Source organism: Lissotriton helveticus, chromosome 10 (assembly GCF_964261635.1).
Source record: "Lissotriton helveticus chromosome 10, aLisHel1.1, whole genome shotgun sequence".
Lineage (NCBI taxonomy): Eukaryota > Metazoa > Chordata > Amphibia > Caudata > Salamandridae > Lissotriton > Lissotriton helveticus.
This window is the reverse complement of record NC_136071.1, coordinates 337,847,710-337,871,060: the sequence shown is the minus strand read 5'-3', so window position 1 is coordinate 337,871,060 and position 23,351 is coordinate 337,847,710.

The following is a 23,351-nucleotide window of genomic DNA, read 5'->3' as shown; positions in this document are numbered from 1 at the left end:
TTACATACTCCTTCCTGATGTCAGTTGTTATCATTATAATATTAAATAAAGCTTTTCAAAAATAAAAAAAGAAAGTGCCTGTGAGCTGTGCGCGTCTCCTGTTGAAACGTCTGAAACGTTTGACATCGAGTGAGGCCAGAGCTGACTGAAGGCGCCGCCTGTGGTCTCCTGCGCAGCAGGGACTCACACGGCAGGGCTGGGACCGCGTTCCACAGGGACTCACACGGCAGGTCTGGGACTGCCTTCCTGCAGGGACTCACACGGACGCTCTGTGGCCGCCTTCAGCAGGGACTCACCGGGCCGGTCTGGGACCTCCTTCCGCAGGGACTCACACGGCCGCTCTGTGGCCGCCTTCCACCGGGACTCACACGGCCGATCTGTGATGGCCTTCTGCAGGGACTCACACAGCTGATCTGTGACCGCCTTCCGCAGGGACTCACACGGCTGGTCTGTGGCCGCCTTCCGCTGAGATTAGAAGGTGTGCGGGGGCGGCAGGCTGCCCCGGTGTGCCGTAGAGTAGTCTTGACAGCCGTAGCGTGGAATAGGTGAACTTAATCCAAACAACCGCTAATAACAGCACGGAGTTGCAGCGGTGTGGTTGAGGCGTTCACTGCCGCTGTGTATGACCAGGGCATTGCCTGCTCAGCGTGGCCTGCTGCCAGCAGGGTGTGTGTGACTGGAGGCGGTGCGAAATGCTAGAGTGTAGCAGGGTACGTGGTTGGGGGCGTTACCTACCCACCGTATATCACAGCCTGGCAGCGGTGTGCTCTCCGTGGCCTTAAGGTAGCTTACATTGGTGCAGAAGGTGCCTTGTTGCCGAGGGCCAGAGCCCTCCTGAACCATGATTGTTGCTGTATTTTATAGGTCAAACATCAGCCAGAAGTCCTGTTTCCTCTTAGCACGGGAGCCGGCGATACTAGTAGCAGCAGGGTGTGTGGTTTAAGATGACGGGATTGTGTCTGTGCAGTTAGGCATACATGTGCACCAGTGTATGTGGGCATGGCCTGCCCAGTGTCCTGTGGCCTTTCGCCAGCGTGCAGTAAGGTCTGCCACCCATGCAGTGAAATGTGCCCTTTGCGGAGTCGCGGTCAGATGCGTAGCCAGAGCGCCTTGGGCCCTGGTGCTAGGAAGTGACTGCGCCCTGGCTGTTGTTTTGAATTACAGCATAAAGCAATAGTCGGGGTTCAGTGGGCCTCTGGGCCCGGTGCGACAGCACCCGCTGAACCAACGGACACTACGCCCCTGCCCACCGCACGCCATGGCCTGGTGACCGTTCGGTGCTGCAGCGGGTTGTGCGGTCGAGGCGCTATGTTGGCTGCCCACAGCATGCCCAGGCCTGGCCGCTCTGTGCAGAAAGGAGGATGGGTGCCACTGCCTGCCCACTGCGGCTTCCTGGCAGCCCGGCTGCTTTTCGCAGCATGGTGTGTGGGTAGTGTTGGTGGGTGGGCACTGGGCCCACAGTACTTGCCTGGGGTCAGTCTGTTACCAATCTTCAGCAAGGTGTGCAGGGGACGTTGTCTCCCCGCCGCGGCCTGACGGCTGTCCAACCTCCAGCGGCTGCGGGCATTAATGGCAGCTCGGTCGTGCTTTTCCGCAGCACTGTGTGCGGCTGGAAGCTGTTTTTGCCAGTAACTATGTGCGGTAGGGTGTTAGGCTCTGGGCATTGCAAGCCTTATCGCGATATATCGTAGCCCTGTCCCGGCGTACAGGAAGGGGTGCGAAGCTCTGTTTCGCTTGCTCACTGTTCCTTTGAGGCTGCACAGTGTTTTCTGCAGCAGGGGTGGTGAATGCCATGGCCTCCTTTTGGGTGTGAAGCAATGGGTGAGGGGGCACTGCCAGCTGCTGTGCCACCTCGTACGTCTGTGTGAGGGTCCGTGGGCCGTCTGCTGCCGGGGAACCCCAGCTCCTGCTAATCGCACGTTTCCGCTCCCACAAACAGAGCCAAGGCGGCCTCTGTCTGCCTCTGCCATAAAAGATGGCGATGCCGCCCCTCCCCCAGCCTCTGCTGCCGGCGCGCCTCCTCCCTCCTCCTCCCCGGCCCCTCCTCGCTGCTCTCCCACTTTGATGTGCTCGCTTCCTCTAAACGATCTGCGCTTCTTTTTGTTCGCTATTGCTAAAGGGTACCAGCAATGGCAAAAAAAAACGAGGCTGTCATTGTATGTGCACTCCCCAGTGCGCAGTGGCAGGTTGCAGGAGACACTGTCTTGCTTCCCTGTGAAATGGATCCAAAAAGAAGCAGCCAGTGAGTGGTGCACTCGCGCCACTGCAGGCATATATATGTCTTCAATTATCACGCTCCTGTCGGCACGATATTTGAAGAATATGGGCTTAGGTGTGTGTAACAGACACCAATAGGCCATAGGCGGAGCTAGGCTACCGCCTATGGCCTATTTCGTGTTCTGTTAAAAAACAGCACGCACCCAAAGCCCAATTAAAATGGACCTAGGAAATCACACGCACGAGCTGTGTGGAATTTCCAGGTCCATTTTTTAAACGCCTACTACAGGGCTTTTCGCTTCGCGAGCCCTACCTAAAACACCCTTGTCTGCCACGTGTTCAGCATAATTGGTGTAGATGTGAAACATCTCCTTGGAAGTAGGCTGGGCGACACCTTTAGTGACTTTGGTACTGCAACATGTTCCATGTTAGAGTGCTTGCCACGTGGTAAGCAAAGCAATGTTGAAGAGGAATTCAGAAACCTTTATTTTACAATGTATGAGAAATGGCTTGCAATGATGCATAGAAATGCCCCTTCACCAACCATGGCATTTGAAGTCAAAGAAACCTCACTGTGGTACTGTGTACAGGTTCTAGATCCCTTCCATCAAGGGGAATCTACTCTGTAGTTTCAAAAGTGCTGCTTCATTTTTGACTGCTTCAATAAATCTGAGGGCATAAGCGCCCAGCTCAACACAAATGTTGCAGAACCTGCCCTGAGAATCGCAATCTTCAAATACACCAGTATTGGCATGGAAAGCTATGTCAGTGGCCAGAGTTGCCCGTCTCAAGTGCCAATGATGAGACGGCCTTTTCACCAAAGTTTACATGGGAAGGAAAGAGCGAGCACACATGACCAAAGACTCACTAAAGAAGTATTGTATGGTGTACCACAATAAGTTTAATTTGCAAAAATCTATTTAGACCTCATATACACCTCATATATACTATACGTACACTGTCTATATACCATGCACTGTCAGTGCAGAAGGCAAGCAATAGTAAAAGCAAAACATCCCATAAACACCGGAAAAACATTGTTTCTATTGTTTTAAATGGCGCAAAAATGTGGAACCACTGATAACCACTTTTTTAAAGATATTGAAATCACTTGAAAAAACTGAAAAAACCCAACCAGAATTTACCAAAAATAGAAACTGAAGGGGCGTGGCCAAGATGGCGACCTAGACGGATGCAGGATCCGGAGGATCCGGAGGATCCGGAGGATCCTCTGGTCGATTCCCCTTTCCCGGCCCAATCAGTTGAAACTCACCCCCATCTCTGCACTAAAACGTGCTGGGAGCTGGGGAAATGCATTAAGCCCGCAATACATAGTTTTTACAATGGCCCTGCAGCACCAAGAGGCAGAGCCCCACTAGCAGCATGCGCCGCGAAATGGCAGCCTGAGAATCTCCGTCCTGTGGTGACCAAGATCGCGCCTCACAGCGGGGATCCTAACGCCCTGGCCTCCAACCAGTGATCTCCTGGCAGAGACGGTTAGCCGGCCTGAGCGGGGATAGTCGGAAGGTGAAGGTGAAGTCGAGCGCAGCGGGGGCTCAAATGGAGCCCTACCGGCAGCGAGAGGCGTGTGCACCGGGGAGTGGAAGGCAATACGAAATTCGAGCCCGGGTCTTCCGGGCCTACGGGGGCCACCGGTGACCGCCGCTTGTGGTGGGCCCCTGCGCTACCTGCAGACCTTCCCCCCACAATGCGCAGGCAGGCCCCAAAGAGTCTCAAGGACGTGCGAGGCTGGAGGGGGAGCGAAGAGACGCCAGGAGCTGCCGCCGCGTGTGCCTCAGAGCAGACCGCTGGGACCTTCTTGAGAGAGGCGGGGTTAACACAGATCCCATCCAGCAAAGGACGACGGTACAGGCAGCACTCCCAGACTGAGCGCGTCCCCGAGGGCACTCTCGAGTGCAGCAGACCACCACCCGAGGGGGCTGTAGGAGGGCTCTTTAGTACCACAGGGAGACCCATGGGAGGATCAGGCCCATGCACACCTCCCATCAGCGAGACAACGAGCTGGGCCACACTCCGTTCGGCAGCCGAGGGACGGAGGTGCAGGTCTCTACGACCTAGGGGGCCAACTACTGACATTTACTGCCCCCCTACCTTCTCTTTCTCCATACAACGTGGTGGAGTGGAACAAAGGACTGCGCTTTTCCGCACACCCCCACCAATAGCAAGCCCAACGGGGCCGCGCTTCGTGCTGCCACTGGGGGCCAGATTCACGAGCCTCAGCACACAGAGAGACATACTCAGGAGGTCCATCAGGCCCTCACTCTTCCTCGGCTCAAAGCCAGACATCACCCCAAGCGGTGTGGGGAGCAAAGGAGACAATCGACGGGCCACGTGTGGGAGGGGAGGTGAGAGGGGGTGTTGTGTGCTGGTGTCTGGTGGTCTCTCTGGCGAGGTATCTCGCCTCACTCACAGCGGACTTGATCCCCATGGGCACTACAGCTCCCCGCAAAACTTCTAAGAGTTCTCCAAGCACCAAGACCAGGTGGACAGTGTTGGCGGCCGGGGTGGGAAGGTTGGCCCTCGGGAGACATTGGCAGGCTCTCAGTACCTGGCAAACGAGCGCACCGCGGCCGCCCACGCCTGCCCCACGCGGCGATGCTCACCTCAGGGGTGTCCAGGACAGCGACGCGATGCCAACAAGGGAGGTTTGGCAAAAAGCGACAGGGAGCCGGCGGTGGTCACCTCCCTCCTTTACTGAGGCACAGACACCGGGAAAGGAGAAAGACAAATCGTCACCCCCACGCTGAACTCCCTGGCCTGCACCTCCACCCCTGGCTGTCAGGACGCGAAGTGGAGGCCCTGTGTGGCCTAAGCTTACAAAGGGTGAAAGGGCTCGGCGAACGGCGCCACAGCATGGCAAACACGAGGAAGAAGCGTGAACGTACGCTTACAGACATGCTCCTTAAAGGCCCCCCAAGGGAGACAGAGGGCCCCCCTCCCCTACAACGTCAAAGCAGCAACTGGAACCAGGGGACGGAGAGGTGCCCATCACCTAGTCTTTCATGGAAACCCTGTTCAACTCCCTGCGAGAGGACTTTCATACGCTTAAACAAAAGGTGGCGGGGGAAGTAAGGGAGATACGCTGCGATGTGGACGGTCTGGGCGAGCGTGTGGCATCCCTCGAAGACTCGGACCAGACCAGAAGCGAGGAAGTCAAACACCTCCAACAAGAACTTCTCCATCTTTGTGATCAACAGGTGGACTTACAGGCGCATGCGGAGGACTTAGAAAATAGATCCAGACGCAATAATATCCGAGTCTAGGGAGTTCCATCCAAAGAAGAAGGAGCGGACATCACCAAATATTTGCAAGGCATGTTCCGGGAGGTATTAGGAGAACCCATAGACTTTGATATTCGAATTGACCGGGCGCACCGAGTAGGCCTGGCGAGGCGCGCACCTGCTCCCCCCGGATATTCTGGCTTTCTTACCGGAATGTCCCCTGAAAGAAAGAATCCTTCGAGAGGCATGTCGGAAGCAACCTCTTCAATATCAGGGGCACCCAGTGGCACTGTTCCAAGATCTGTTTGCCATCATGCTCCAAAAAAGAAAAGCGTTCAGAGCCGCCACTACGTTCTTGAGAGATAAGGGGATACCGTATTCCTGGGGTCACCCCTTCCCCTTAATTTTCAAATGGAATGGAGCATTACATCAACTGAGATCCCTTCAAGAAACCTGCCCCCTGTTGGATATCGAACATGAGGTGTTGAATACTTCCCCAGCATGTTCGCAGCAATCCTCGAGAGGGGACTGGCAACGAGTCGTCCGCAGACGCTCACCCATCGATGAACTAAAACCGGGCCAAGACACCAGGTATTGAAGGGGGGCGGGGGGCCAGGGGAAATGCCGCGACTTCACGCCCACCAGGTAAAGTCACCACAGGCCTGCGACACGAGTATACAGGCTTGGGGCTATGGTAATTTGTTAGGGTTTTCTTGTTGGGGATAGGGTGGAGCGGAGGGGTTGGGTTCAAGGGTGCAGCAAATGCGGGGTTTGGGGGGAAGGGTTGGGTGGGGCTTGGGGCTCTGGGAGGGGGGAGGGAACCAGTGTGCCAATGGGGGATAAGGCTTGTGCGAGACACCACGAAGGGGTAGTCCCCCCTAGAATCATGCGATCTACTACTCGACAGGTGTAATGACAGGGGCCACTCTAAAGATTATCACCCTAAATGTGAAAGGGCTTAACAATCCCATTAAGAGACGGGCAGTGTTATCATATCTAATGACTCTGATGCCGTTATATATGCCTGCTACAGGGAACGCATCTCTTTACTAAAGACTGGCACCGGGTGAGATCCCAAGCTTTCCCTCAGCAATTCTTCTCTTCTACCACTGACAAAAAAGCGGGGTTGGCAATTCTATTTGCTAAGCACTTTCATGGACAAGTGGGTGTCAAGGCAGGGGAAATCAAAGGAAGGCTCCTAGCTTATAATATCAGGGTGGGCAACATGTCCATGCATGTGGGGTCCTTGTATGTCTCTAATTCGGGTCAGGAACCTTTTCTTAAAGGCGCGTTTTCGGAGACCTTACGATCCCAAGAATAATACTTACTCGTCGGGGGGGACCTCAACCTGGTCATGGACCGTGAGGCGGACAGATCTGGCCATCGCTTTAGTAACACTGGGGCGCTCTCGCCAGACGGAAAGGATTGGATGACTCAGAGGGGGTTGGTGGACTTGTGGCTGGTCATGCACCCTCGGAACTCACACTACGCATTCTATTCCCACGTGCACCATACATACGCAAGACTATATCACATCATAGGCTCCTCAGAGCTCCGAGTGTTAGTGGAAGAAGTGGACATTACTCCAGCCGCTTTCTCGGATCACGACGCAGTGGTAGTTTCCATAGGGGTCCCGTGCACCAAGGCGCCAAGGGGTAGGTGGAGACTACGAGCGGCCTTACTACAACGTAAAGAGGTAGTCCAACAACTACACAAAAACATCACTGACTACATCACACTTAATAACCAGCCAGACACACATGTGACTGCCATCTGGGGAGCACTGAAGGCTGTAGTGAGGGGGGAACTAATAGCCATTTCAGCGGCGGAAATCAAAGAGCGCAAAGAAAAACGGGAATCTTTAACAGTTAAAGTGACTGAACTGGAAAGGGTACACAGCCGCCAGGATCTGGAAACAGCTGAAGACCGCTAGGGCACAGCTGGCGGGACTAGATATAGACCGCGCCGAATACGCAGCACTGAGGCTCCGTCACATATAGTACGTGGGAGGGGATAAAACAGGATGACTCCTCGCACGCGCGCTTAGAACCAGAGTCCAACGGTCCAAAATCAAAACCCTACACAATGCCCAAGGGGAGAAGATATACGATGAGGAGCAGATAGCTGAGGCTTTTAGAGAATATTATGCATCACTATACAGTGCAGATTCCCTTCTTGACAAAAACGCAGAGGCCTACTTGAGTAGTGCGGCCACCACTCCTCTCAACACGGAAGGCGCAGCCTCGCTGGACGTGCCCATTAAAATAGAAGAGGTGATCAGTGCAATATCCCGCCTCAAGCCCCTGAAATCCTCCGGACCGGACGGCTTCTCCTCTGGTGTTTACAAAGCCTTTTGCCCATTAATTGCGCCGATTCTTACCAGACTTTTCAATTCATTCCAAGGGCCTGGCTCGATCCCCCCTGACATGTTAGAGGCCAATATCATAGTTCTGCCTAAGCCAGGTAAAGATGCCACTCACTGCGCTGCCTATAGGCCGATCTCCCTTCTCAATCTCGACCTCAAAATATTTACGGGGGTGCTCGCCTCCAGGCTCGGACCACAACTCTCTGGTATCATAGAGCCGGACCAATCCGGATTCATCCCAGGAAGACAATGCAGCGATAATACTAAACGCATTCTTCACTTGATGGATAAAACCCACTACGTGCAATCAGACTCCGTGCTCCTGTCTATAGACGCTGAGAAGGCGTTTGACAGAGTGGACTGGGGTTTTCTTGAGAAGACCTTGGTGCACTTTGGTATCGGGGAACATTTCAGAGCTTGAGTTGCCAGCTGCTATGCTCAATCGCAGGCAAGGATCCTTATCAATGGCTTGGGCTCAAACCCCTTCGACATCCAGCGAGGTACTAGACAGGGGTGGCCGCTCTTGGCCCTCCTCTTTGCGCTCTATGTAGAACCACTAGCGCAGAGGGCGCGGGACAACCCGAACATCTTTGGCACTACTTTTGGGGGAGAACCTCACCCAATCAGCCTGTATGCCGATGATATCTTGGCTGCGCTGGACAATCCCGCGCGGTCAGTGCCGGCCTTCCTGGATGAGGTGGAGGCCTTCAGGAACCGCCTCCGCTTTACGGGGGTCTACAAGTTCAAGCGCGGCTCCCATATCTGGGGATCATCCTCAACCCCTCCACGGAGCAAACGGTCACCCTGAACTACTCTAATGTCACCTCCCAACTTCTAGGGGACCTCAGGCGATGGCAGAAACAGCCTCTATCATTATTGGGGCGCATTGCCATGGTAAAAATGTCCGCACTCCCCAAACTGTTGTACATTTTTCATACCATCCAGTGATTGCCCCTGCGAGTACCATCAAGAGTCTGCAAGAGGCGGTGCATCACTTTATGTGGGCCGGGAAAAAGCCAAGGATGCGACAAAGCTTGTCCTATCGAGCACCAGATAAGGGAGGGTCTGGGAATCCCCAACTTACAGCATTATTTCCAAGCGGCGCAACTGAGGTATTTAGTGGAGTGGTACAGGCCCGAGTCAGAGAAGAGGGGGCTCTTCCAAGATCGGGCAATGGCACAAACCTCGTTTTGGAAGATACCCTTCTTAAACCGTGCAAATAGGCCTATATATCTTCAGAAATCCCCCATAACCCGCACAGTGCTAAGCATGTGGGACTCAGTGGCGGCTAAAAGAGGGCCCACTACCTTTCCATTGCCGCTTACACCATTGTTTGACAATCCCGACTTCACCCCAGGAATGGATGCTCACACATTCCCACAATGGCGAGGGCCAGAATGCAGATTGGTGGGTCATCTTTTCGACCTGGAGGGGTTCATATCGTTCACCGCGCTACCACAGCTTTACAGCATCACCGCCCCACAACGCTTTCAATACTTTCAAATCCGACATTGGTTAATGCACCCTGACATCAGCCCCCTGGTCGGTGGGAAATTGACGTCCTTTGAAAAGTGACTAATCACCAAAGAGTCAGACCGCATACTAATCACAGATATCCATAAGATAATCTGCCCGCCTCCCGAGATCCACCATTCGGCCGGCCAGCGGCGCTGGGAGGAGGAGTTGGGGAGATCCCTCACAAAAAAGGAATGGCAATCTATATATTATAGAGCCCACCATACTGCCAGGAATACAGCCAGCAGGGAATCAGCGGGGAAACTTGCAACATACTGGTATCTGACACCAGTCAGGCTGCATAGAGGTAACCCAAACCGTAGTCCGACTTGCTGGAGAGGGTGCGGCGAAGCTGGCATGTTAACACATCTTCTTTGGGACTGTAGAGAGGTCACAGCCTATTGGACAACTGTCCTTAACGACATCGACAGTCACTTCGATACTGAAATTCCCCGATTCCCTGCATACACACTACTGGGGCTTCCAAATACACTCACATTCCCTCTGAAATCACCTAGAGGTCTGCAAATGGGTCAAACACCCGGCCCACTCACACTGGTTAGCTACATAAACTATGGTACACGCTGGGTATGGAGCACATCCAGGCCACACTCACGCAATCCACAGCATCCTTCCACACGGTCTGGCAACCTATTTTGTCACTCTTATCAACGGAATTTAAGGAAATAACGTGCCCAAAGTATCTCCGCCTATTGCGCCTTACCGAGAGACAGCCTCCTGAAGACGATTCTGGAACATAGACACCAAACTACTCTCATACGTAACGACTTATGTAAGCAACGGCACGGCACACCAGTTGGGGTGGGGGGAGTTTTCAAGGGGGGGTTCTGTTCTTGTTGATTGTTCTTGGGATGGGCATGAGTCCAGAAGCAAGAGCCTAGACCTGGATTGCAACCAAAGGTCATTCGCTACATCAACAAGCTTATGCGGAACTGTGTTATCGAGCAGGAGACAAGCGGGTACCACGTCCTATCTTCACTGTAATCTTGTGGGCATATATGAGAACTGTACTCTACTTGCCTTATGTTAAACTCAATAAAACAAAGTTAAACAAAAAAAAATAGAAACTGAAAACAGGAAAGCCTAAGTATAATATGCTAGCTCAGAAAGCATAGAAATGACAACATTTACATCCCAATCATCAGATAAGCTGCCAGGAGTTATTACATTACTTAATGAGATTTTAAAAACATAACCGATGTGTAAAGTCTCTGTGGGACCAAAAATATTAAATGGAACCTTATCCCAAACAATGCCACCTGGGATCGGAAATGCAGAACTGTTCACAGGCCTCTTTGCACTTTATGTGATGTAGAAGGAGGCTTCAATACCTATGTTACCAGTTCAACAGCAGAGCATTCAGGAAGATAATGTTCATTTAGGAGCAAAAAGGAAACTGTCACAAATCCAATCTAAATGAAATAGAATACCAATGAAATGGCAATCCAAATATAAATCCAAGGTGCAGCAAGGTAAGTCTGTTTTAGCCCAAAGATAAATGCACAAATTCAATGTAATCATGGGTCTTTCAGAGCCATGAATGTCCACAAAATAGACAGAGGCAGTCTGTGCAAAAACAGGTACATCACAGGGTAATGTAGAACTGGTAGACACCTCCAAAGGTGGATTATAATTAGGGCTCCCGGTTTTATGGTATTTAGTTTTTTGCCATTTCCGTCTGTATTTATCCATATTTATTTGTTGGACATTTTTTCTGTATTTATCCACATTTATTTTTGCCACAAGCAAAAGACGAAGCTACAGCTAGTATTTTTCCACATTCATTTAAATTGACAATGCACACCTGCGCCCGGTTGTTATTGGTCAACACAATATATTCATTTGAAAACTTTGCCATTGTAGTACAAGCACATGAGCATTTCAAGAGACATTGCAGACATTGAGGCTCTTTCTGGTTTGTTAATGAAATGAAGACCATTGAAAACACGTTCAATATTTGCTGATGATACTGGAATGGCCAAGCGATTCAAAGAAAGATTACACAGTGTTGGCCATTCTTGCTTCTGAGAACGCCAGTATGTCATTGCACTGATGTCTTTTTGTGGGATAGGGTGCATTAGATATTTCTTGAATTCTTCTTCTACAACATTCATTACATCATCAGAAGCTCCAACCAACATAAATAAATCTTTGTAATCATTGAAATCCTGACTAAACTGAACTTTCTTGAATGGGTCCAGGATTGTAACCCATTTCCAAAAAGAGCTGTAACTCATTTGCCCAGTTATGTTACGAGCTAGGACAGCATCCCACTTGTTTTTCAGTGCATCTTTAAAAGTAATCATCTCTTTTATTAGGGCATTTGTGGTAAATTTGCAATAGACTGGCGATCATTGGGCCTTGGGTCTTGCGTATAGTCTTGCTCCAATGCTAAAGCCATGTCAACATCTATGGCTGAATATATTTGGTGGGCATGTGTATCTTCTGACTCGAGATTTTTCTGAATGTTGATGAAACCAGTGAGGGTTTTAACAATGAAATGCAACTTGACATAGAAAGATTGGTGGTTTGCACTGTTGGGGCCGAGGAGTTTACGTTGGTAATCAATTTTGGATCCAGTGGCTTCTTCATTGTTTACAAAAGCAAGGAAGTAGTGCCATATTTCCAAAAGTCTTACTGCTCCCTCATACCAGCTGAACCATCGGATCACAACAACTGCCCTTGGATATCTAATTCTTCCATCTACATTTCCTTGCGAATAAATGCGTTTTAAGTTTCGCGCATACTTAAATACTGCTCCAGCCTTTATAACAAAATCATACATGTCCCGGTTCTCAGCCTGAGACAGAGCATAGGAAACAGCAGCATGTATAAGATGACATGGATCTTTTACATGGATGGAATTAATCCTCTGAGCAACGCGCAAATCTGTTACTGCCTTTGTCATATAGGATGCAGAATCAGAACATATTGCAACAAGATCATGCCATGATTTACCCAACTTTTGAAGCACACTGTATACAATTAAGGCAATTTTAGAAGAATTACACTCATCAGATACAGTGATGTCAACTAAGTCTGATCGGCGATCCTTTTCTTCATCATCTCAGTAATATTTCAACTTAAAGAGAAGGGCCGGTGCAGGTACAAAAGCTGGTGGTGGCAGGAAGGCGTCTTCAAACCGGGCAGAGAAAGAAGACATTCAGTGAGGTGAGCCCCCAAATAAAGGTAAAAAGTTACGAGGACAAGGCCGGAGGTGTTGGCATGCCCACACACATATGCTTGATTCCGACAAGGATTGGCTCAGGGTAACGGCCGTCCCTGAAAGACCCCGTACCAATAGGTCCACATGAGGGCGCTAAAAGCCTGTGATTGGAAGGGATTAAAATGAATTCCCAGGAGCATGCAAAGAAAACAGCATGCAGCGGCGGCGCGGCAACATTTGCCAGTGTTTTGCCGTTTCTAAATATAAATACAGACAAAGGAAATATAGATTTCCGTCTGTATTTATATGTAAATATCCGCAAAAACGGAACACCGTGATCCCTAATCATAATAAACAACTTTGTTGTTAAGAGTGGCAGTCAAAGACTCTGAATTCACATTTGGTGTGGTTATGGTGTTGGTAGTGGTAACTGGTAGTAGAAAAACTTCAGTGTCTGATATCTCCAGCCGGGGAGTAGAAACGTCTGCATTATTTAATGCTTGTGAAGGATTTCCTGTATGGTAGTGAGAGGAGGCAAGTAACTACCCAGGAGCCCTCATGGCCTACCATGTTTGACTGGCCATATGGGTTGGTTTAATGATATCTATGGACCAGACTGCTTGTGTTTACAACCAGCCAGAGGTGGTAAAAGTTCTGTTCTGGAACCTTCAACTACCAGGACAGGCACTGGTGCTCTGTAGGATGGGCCAAATTCTTTCTTGTCCACAAGCATCTTCTTTTGAACTAGATGCCCAATCTTTGGACTCCAGACAGGAGTTGCTGGTTGTACCTTCACTTCTTCAGTGGCAGAAAGTTTTAGATGTTCATTCGAACAGTCATCTCAGAAGTCCTTGTGTTCCTGTCAGACAGCAAAACATTAATTGATGTCAAAAGGAGTATCTGCCACCACTGTACCAGGATTATCAAGGTCTGGAACCCACCACATCTGGATGCTGAACAGGACCTCATAGGGAGCCTGGCTGCCCAAGGATCTTCTATGCAGATTATTTAAAGCTCTATGACCTCCAAACTGATGGTGAATCCAACTACGACCTGAACCTAATACACTTAAGTGAAGTTTTTTTCTCTCCACTATCGAATTTCCCTCATGATGATATGGGGAGGAATAATGCACAGACACATCCAGGGTGCCCATGGTATCCCGGTAAGCCCCAGAGGCAAATGCTGGTCCCTGATCCAAGTAGAATGCAGTTACTGGATATGTTGTTATGAAAGCTTGCTGATCTTTTATAACATCTCAAGCTTCAGCTAATCGCTGTGGCCATACCCATACCCATACCCATAAGAATCTAGAACACAAATCCACTGCTAATAGGATGTATTTAAAGGAGCCAACAACGTTTAGTGGCCCACCGTGGTCGAGATACACCCAAGCCAAGGGCTTGTTTAAAATTTGGAAAGTGTCTGCGGTGAGCGTGCTGCAATGGCAGCTTTGATTTGTTGATAAATGTTACAGCTATGGACATATTGCTTGGTCTGATTGTAGAGACCTGGCCAACAATAGTATTGCTGTAGTAGTGAAACTGTAGTCGCCACATCTGCCTGAGCAAAAGCTAATCCCTCATGAGCAGCTATGATCAATTCCACGCTGTGGTCTGAATTTGGAACCACTTGATTCCCCACTCCGGGAATACCAGCAAAAGGTATATTTTGCACACTCAGAAGGTAGGAGTATTTTGCTGGATCTTTTTTAGGTAATGGAGTGCCACAGCATGAAGATGTAACAGCTGCCATGATGCTGTCATCCACTATCGTATGAGTAATTGCAGTCTGAACTGGTGCCTTTGCGGCTTCAGCAGCCAGTGAATTCCCAGAAATGTGTATTCCAACACTTGGTGACTCAATGGATGGATTACATGAGCCCATGGCAAACATTCTTTAAGATGTGCCACCTTCCCCCAAAGCAACTTGTCCTTGATAGTATTCCCATTACAGTCTATGAATCCATTCTGGCACCAATAGTGAAAGTTATCCTTGAAAGACTGGACACAATAATACGAATCACACACTATCAATGTGGGGAATTCAAGACTGATATTTTCTAGTGCCAGAATTAGAGCTTTGAATTCAGCCAGCTGTGTTGTACAATCACCTAGTGATTGTGCACATGTTTTGAGAAGGTGGAAGACTCCATCCCTCATTTTTCCCCTTACTGCTGTGCAAGAGGCAGAGTACTGCTGTTTAGTTCCATATGCAGGCTGGGCAGAACCATCAGTATAGACAAAGAAGTTGTACTGGTCAAGAGGCAAAATGTAATTGGTCACAGGGTATTCTTGTTCATATTGTAGGTATTCCTGTGTTTGTAGTGTAGGGTCAAAGACATAGTCTATATCAGTAGCTGTTAAGAAGGTTGCCCACTGTAGCTATCTAGGATGTAAGGCTTTTACGTTTGGAATGCTGGCATTTGTAATAGCCTCTAAGGCTGGGATGGGAGTCACAAAAGTTATGGGTTTCCCCTGAGCCAATGATCTTTCCTATACAACAGCCATCTGAACTGCAGTCAGTATTTTTTCTGTAGGTGCAAAACGCATTTCTACATTTGAATATAAATGCAATGTATATGCAATTGATACAGTACCACCTTCATTGAAAGTGACATATGTGTAGCCTTTGGTCCCTGCAATTACATGGACAACTAAGTGTGTGATGTGAACATGTGTGTGTGTAAGTGTTTATAAGCAAGCATTTCAGTTTGCACTGATGTCAGAATCTGTGTATGTTCTGGTGTCCAATGTGTGCTTGAGAAGATTGTCCGTATTCATTCATAAAACGGTTTCACCCGTTGTGCATAATATGGTATGTATGTTCTACCAAAGTTGAGAAAGCCCAAAAGTGATTGTAGCTTTTTTTATTGTGGTGGGTGGTTGTAACAGTGCCCATTTCTCTAAGAAATGTGGCACTAAGCTTTTGCCTTTATTTGATTACATATACCCAAATAACAGGACACTGAGATAGGCAATTTTAGTTTTTGGGAAGTTGACTGTGCAGCCAAATTCAGCAAATCCAAAGCTAATGCTATCTACTCTGGCTCGATGTGTATTTAAGTCATCATCTGTAAGGTTTATGTTGTCCACATAGGACAATGCTTCTGGATCATTTTTTTTAGAACTGATGTAACACTGGAAAAGAACAAGCTTGGGCTGTTCTTATATCCCTGAGGGAGTAAGCAAAATATTTTTTGTGACCTAAGGGTGGTGAACACAGTTAGATCCCTGCTTTCATGTGCTATATTTTGCAGGAAAAGCCATTTGAAATGTCTAAAGTTGCTTTATATTACTTGAGCACAATATTGTTCATCAATGCTGCGCTGTGTGAATTTTGTACAGCAAATGTATTGTATTGTATTGTAATTGCATTTATATAGCGCTTACTACCCCAGACGAGGCGTCGTAGCGCTTTTTTGGCAAGTAGCATGCTACCCCGAAACCCATTAAGGATTAGTATTGAATTAGTATAGTGAAATATGAAAGTCATTTGAGTGGTGGATAGGTTTGTCAGTTATTTGGATTCAGAAGGATAGCGTAGGGAAAAAGGTTTGCATTTATATAGCGCTCGTTACCCCTGATGTGGTGTTGAAGCGCTTTTTTCTGCGAGTAGCACGCTACTCCGGAACCCATAAAAGATTAGAGGTGAATTAGTATAGTGAAATATGAAAGCAATTTGAGTGGTGGATATTAGTCAGTTATTTGGATTGAAAATGATAGCGGAGGGTTAGAAGAGGGAAAAAGGTTTGCATTTATATAGCGCTTGTTACCCTGATGGGGTGTTGAAGCACTTTTTTGGTGACTAGCATGCTACTCCGGAAACCATTAGGATTAGTGGTGAATCAGTATAGTGAAATATGAAAGTAATTTGAGTGATGGATTTTAGTCAGTTATTTGGATTGAGAAGGATAGCAGAGGGATAGAAGAGGGACAATGGTTTGCATATATACAGCGCTTGTTACACCTGATGGGGTGTTGAAGCGCTTTTTTGGTGAGTAGCACATACAGCCTGGCAGCAGAAGAATTAATTATACTCACATAGATAGTTCATATTTCTTTACACACAAACGTGCGCACAGACAACTGGTGGAACATGGGTGGAAGTAGCGCACTAATACGCAGGCATTTTTGTATCTCACTACGTCACAGGCATATTATTGCCAAGACAGCACCGTCATCTTACAACCCACTGTAGTCCTGGCAGGCCCTTAGATAACCTTTGCCTCCTGGCAAACACACAACCCTGAACCACCCCAAGATTTGGCTCTCCATAATTTCAAAACCAAAATCCGGAACTGGCCACTGACAAAGAACTGTGACTGTTTAAATGTCTGTAATCCAAGACTAAGCTGTATGAATAATCTGGTTTCGCTATTGGAAACAAAGGGTTGTTCATTGGTGAGATACAAGTCTCAATCATGACTTGATATTCAACTTGTGTTAGAATTTTTCTAACTGTACGTTTAGTTTAATTCTTAATAGAATATTGTGGTTGCACTTGTGGGCTGAACCTTTTAGGTATGACATAATAAGGTGAATCTTGATCCCAGCCTACATGGTTGCAGTGTAATGCCAGGGCTTGTGCTAGGGCATTCTCCGTGGCAAACAGATTCACTCCTTCAGGAATGAGGATGGGGAAGGAGGGTATTATTATCTCTTCCCCCCTGTGGCACTTTTCTAACAAACTAAGGTGGCAAGTCCATCTCAGCCAACAGAACATCATATGTATATGTTAAATTTTCCCAAAAAGGACTTCAATGGTGCGGGTTTATCACCCTCAATTTGGATGTCCCAATCATATAATCTACCCATAGAGTCAACTCTCTGATCCAGTGTTTCCATCTGAATAAAATCATTAGTTGCTCTAGCCTATAAACTCTTGAAGATTCTGGTGAACTATTGTGACATCTGCTGCACTGTCTAGCAGAGTCAGCACTCAGACCTTGTTCCGAAGAAGCGTCCTCAATATGTGTGGCATATCTAAGGGAAATGCCTGCCACTTTCTTCTTGAATTGAGCCTTCTGTTGTGGAAGTTTCTCTTCATTTTTATAATGGTGTCAGCTGAGCACTGTGAGTACTTTTTCAGTTTCACATACTCTTCCGATTTGGGCTCTGATCGTCCTCTCTCTGAGCATTTTTTGTATATTTTCTGAATGGAACAATAGGAAAGTATATCAGTATACTGACCTATCAGGCTGTTTAATTTGTTTCACAGTTACACAAGGTACAGCATTTTTCAGGGGACTCCAGTTGGAGAGATCCACCACTTGACTTTGGTTTTTTTTAATTTTTCTGTTTATTCCAGCACTCTTGTGCCTGCTTCAAGTTATCCTTATCGGAATTATCCTTAAATTGGTTCATCAAGTCTGGCTACCAAATTATCTCGACCTATAGAATTATAGGTTTCAGCAATAATTTGTGGTTGTTCGCGCTCCTGATCCACTAACAGAACCTGCATGAAGCATTAGCATACTGCCAAGACTGCTGCATCCCCTCTAATGTTACTTAATATTATTGAGGCTACTGTGGCATATTTGCCAATAAGTTTCATCACCAAATCCAGGACAGAGGAAGCCCCATACTCAAGATCAATCTGCTTTAGCTCTTCAGGCAAAACAGCTATGGATGGTGTACCATGCGTGATGATATATATTGCAGCAAAAAACTGTGCCTTAAGTGGCACAATCATCTGCCAGGGGAACCATCCCTAAAGGTAGGCATATTGTGAGAATTCTATGTTTATCTTGGGTTCCTGTATGGGGAAATACTGTTTCAAGCAACTTTGTTTGTTGTGCAATCCAGAACGGAATTTCCTCCAATCTGGTGGGAACTTTACCCATAATTTTGTTAATAGTACCTGGACTAATTGCAGGCATTGCTAAATGTGGCTGTGCAGCTTGAACAGCCCTCGCAGGGTTTGTTGTTTATGTTCACATAATAAACTGTGTCAAAACATCTCTATAGTCTAGCTTGACCTGTGTAAAGGGTACGAAGTTCTACTACTGTGAGTGCTCCTACTTGGGTTGTATGACATTATCACAGGTGGACTTAGCACGCGCGTCTTTACATCATACTTTTTAGCAAGCACACCATTCACATGCTTTTACATACACTTATATTAAACATACACTTACTGTTGTGTTTCTATCTAGGACCCTAATTCGATATTCCTATTCTGATATGGTTATAACAAATAATATCCCTATAAAGACATAATAATCATATCCATATTTAGTAATAGCCAATGCAGTCCAAATACGGCAAGGCTACTCCCCTAGACTCCTAGAAAGTACAACGCGGTCTTTAAACAAACCAAGCCTCCAACAGCCCGGGAAATCCCCCCGCTTTTGTTTTGATTTGCACAAGAACTCCTGGAGTCCAGAAAGAACTGTTAGTTCTTGGTGACATCTTATGTCCAACCTTACGTCAAACCCGGCACCTTTCAGGTATATATATACCAAAGTTGCCTTAAGCAAACACACGGTGGTTTGGAGCAGAAGGGCAATCTACTTGCCCGGAAGCCCAGCTGATGCGAGAGCCGAAGGAAGCCGCCCCTCCCCCTTTGACGCACTGAGAGAGACGCTGTCTTTTTCTCCTGCCGAGAAAATCCAGCTCCGGTGTTTCCAGTCACCCTTGCGGGTTGCTGGGTGATCGAGTCCTGAGAGAGAGATACAAGACCTCCTACATTCTAGAACCAAGGTACGGAGCTGACTAAACCCTTGAGAGAATTCTTGATTCAGATTCTTGGCAAAAAAACCTAACTTAACTTAAACTGCAACTTACTTACTCCTTCCCACGTATTAGGCTTAGGTCAGGTACACCGGGGTAGGCGTATCTTAGAAGCACCAGTTGAGTACGTTAGTCAATGTTTTTATGTATGTATATATTCTATCCATTTTAAAGTATCATATGGCTAAGAAACCATATCAATGCTTTTACAGTATTATTTCATAATACTCCTTTTACTGTACGTACTTTGCTTCATGATAAGTATTGCAATTGTGGCAACTCACTTCTCTTGCATGAGAAAGAAGACTGCTCAATAAATAACACCTTTTATTGAAAACGCCCGTCTCTCTATTTCTCTGCACTCTGGTGAAACTAAGTACGCACGATTGACTGAGTGAAATAACCGTCTATTGTTTTCACACGACTCTAGAGATATACTCTTTATTCTGAGGGAGCAAAGTTGTCATGTTTATGCGGTTGTCAGAAACTAATCCCTTCTTGTCTAAATCAGGAGAGTTAACTCTTTCCTGAACATTCAAGAAAGTTTCTAGTGACCTCTGAGCTAGCTGGCAAAACTAATTAAGTCTAATATAGTCAGTAGAGACCTAGATGACCTCAGTCCTACGTCTACACTGCTGATTATATTATTCCAATGCACAGAGCCTATTGGGAATATAGGAACTACACTACATGGCGCTCAACGTTTGGTAAGGCGATAATCTAACGCAAGACGCTAGAGTAACTTAGTCGTTATTTTTTACACAGACCCCTTTTCCCGTAAAAACTCCAATAGACGTCTGGAGTGGGTAAAAGGTTAATATCCGCCGGAACTTAGTAGGAAGAGATTCCTATGTATTAGTTTTTGGTTTAGTCAACGTTGAAGGATACAGTGTTCCAAAATATTGTGCACCTAATCTTTGTTTCCCTTGAAACTTGATCTGCAACAAAACTTTCTCTCAGTAAAATGGGGGAAAGTGAAGACGAAAGGGAGAGAGCTAGAATAGCAGCTCAACTCCTAGCGGATGACACAAGTTTCCAAAATGATGACCCGAATGTTATAATCATTCCGGTAAATGTAAGAAGAACTATAACTCTTAAACTTTTAGGAAACGAGAGGTGGTAGAGGCCCATGAATATCGGCAGACAGAGGTATTCTATTCATGGATACATTTCCCAGCAGCAAATGCTGTAACACAAGATTTCCACTATTACAAAATAGAGGAACCTCCGGATGAATACGCTCCTTTCGAGGACGTTAAAATCCCACTAACCTACCAACAGCACCTGCTCTGGTTTAATGGCGCCCTAAAACATCAAAATCACATCACCAGGCTCGGTCCACTAGGTAGACCAGGAGCCACGTGGCCGGTTCTAGTCAGCTACACAGCACATCCCAACATTGGTAAAATGTCAAGCGAAGAACTCTTAGTTAAACTAAAAAAATTAACAAAGGCATATAGAGAATTAGTTCAATTGGCTATGGACGATATAACACACCTCATGAGAAACACAGAATTCTGACTATCTGTCTTCCAATGGGGATCGCACCACATGTGGAGGACTGTGACACTTGGGGCACAGTCTTTGCTGTATGAAATTACTGAAAGACGTCAAGCAGCCAACATAAAAGGTGAAGCAGCATCTGTGGCGATCCGCCAGAAATTGAAAGAAACAGATATAGCAGAACAACCTTTTGAACTTGCCAGATTCATAGAAAAATCCTATGAAGAACTAGGTAGAGATAGTTTGGGTGGGAAACCAGTAAAACCCCAACTACTTGAAAATCCTGAAAAAAAATTTATTAAAAATAATCTAAACATTCCAAAAAAGAGTTGAGATGGAAATAAACAATCCACTCCCAGGGAAAAACGATTCCAGTCCAGAGGAAGGTCTCCTCAAAGGAGAGATAGATCTCCAGAACGAGGTGGCAAGTCTCCCCAGAGGGAGCCCTCTGAGAAAAGATACAACCTTAGAGATAGGGATAAATTGAGAAAACCTGACAGATATCAAGATATTGATACACGTCCCTCTCGATCTTTTCAGACTTCCTCACAGAAATCGGAAAGAAGAGGACGGTCAGAACACAAGGAAGAGCACGTCAAGTCCAAAGACAAGGAACCTGCTCATCAAAGTAAAAAATTACAATATCCAAAAAAGAAGGTAGCTAGTATTAAAATAAAACATGCCGCGGATACAGAGGACACAACTGAAAAACGGAGAGTGGGCCCAGACAATGCTAGACAGCGCAGCAGAAGTAACCATAGCTCGCAAGATCCTGATGAATCTTCTGGAGACAGTGGACACGAATGAATACATTCAGGTGGAAACTGCAGACACCAGAGTTAGCAAACCCCATAAATTATACGAAATAACATTGCGTATAGAGGGGGACAAGACTAGGAAAATAAGGGGTCTCTTTTGGGATAACCTTTCGAAAGGCTATGACATCCTGTTAGCTGAGAAAGACTGGCCACCAGAGTTTGTCAGGGAGTGCCCTCATGGCGAAGAAATGATTATGCCTGCCTTCTCAAATCATATTCCAATTCATTAAAAATATACATTTGCAAGAAAATGGGCAGTAGCCCAAGCTCCTGCATTATATAAAAATCATGTAGGATGGGATGAGGATTCTCCTCCTCACAAAATACAGTTAAAAAATCAACCCACTGCACAAAGGCAGTACCCAGTTAAGCAAAAAGCTAAAAAACAAGTCAGGGAGATCTTAGATCAACTTGAATATCAGGGGGTGATTGAAACATGCACCTCACAAATGAACAATCCTTTGTTTCCTGTCTCCAAGCCAGACGATTCATATCGTCTAGTTTTGGACTACAGACACTTAAACTCTAGCTGCAAAACATTTGCAGTACAAAACTCACACAGTGCAGCACTAATGAATAACATTGTGCGCAAAAAATATAAAACAACATTAGATATCTCAAATGGTTTCTTTTGTCAATACATTGCACCTGAAAGCAGGTATTTGACCGCTTTCTCAACAATGGGGTCGCAAAAACAATTCTGTCGACTCCCACAGGGATTCAAGAATAGCCCAGGATTATTCTCAGCAAGGGTAACAGAGTTACTACAAATATATGATGATGAGGCATTATCTTATGTCGATGAGATCTATCTTACAGACGACGACCTGGAGACACACTTGAAAAGAGTGAACATCATAATACTTGGGTTCGCAGCTGAAGGGTACAAATTCAACTTTAAAAAGTCACGAATTGCCCATCTAACTGTCCTGTTTTTAGGATATGAATTATCAAGTGAAGGCAAAAGCCTAGCAGACAATTTCTTAGAGAAATGTGCAGTACTCCAAGCTCCAAAAACGCTGAAGAACTTACAATCAATACTAGGTTTCCTGAATTTCGGAAGAACATACATTCTAAATTATGCAGAGAGGGTTAAACCTCTCTATGAATTAATAAAACCTGATTTCAAACCAATTAATTGGACTCAGAAACACACAGAAATCTTAAGATCATTTCAAACAGACATGTTAGCTAAAACAAAACTGCAAACTCGCGAAAACGTACGCAACCTTGTAATCCGAGTCATCCCAGGAAGATGCGGATTCACGTACCTAACCTCTAATGAGGGAGAAACGGTACCAATAGCTTACAAATCACACTTGTACACACAAGCTGAAATGAAATTCAGTTCTACTGAAAAAATTCTAACTGCGGTTCAAACTGCTGCAGCAAAAGAAAGAGCCCAAGCCCAAGGCAAAAGGATATCTGTTTTAACAGCAGAATCAGCCCGTGAGGCATTAACAAGCCCACGCAATCTAAAAGCAGTGGCATTAGATCCAAAATGGATACAATGGGAAAATTCTCTTGCTGCAGAAGACTTGAAGCACTATTTTAACCCAAAAATGAAAAAACTAGAAAATCTAGAATATGAAGAAGAATGTCCTCTGCCAATCGAAATTCTGCCTCTCGAACAATACACATGTGTAATCTACATGGACAGATTTGCACAACACTACGATGTAGAGGAAAAATCCTACAACGCAGCGTGCGCGATTGTTAAAGGTCGCTGGCGCTTAGGTAAATTCAGACCGATAATCACCAAAACTGAAT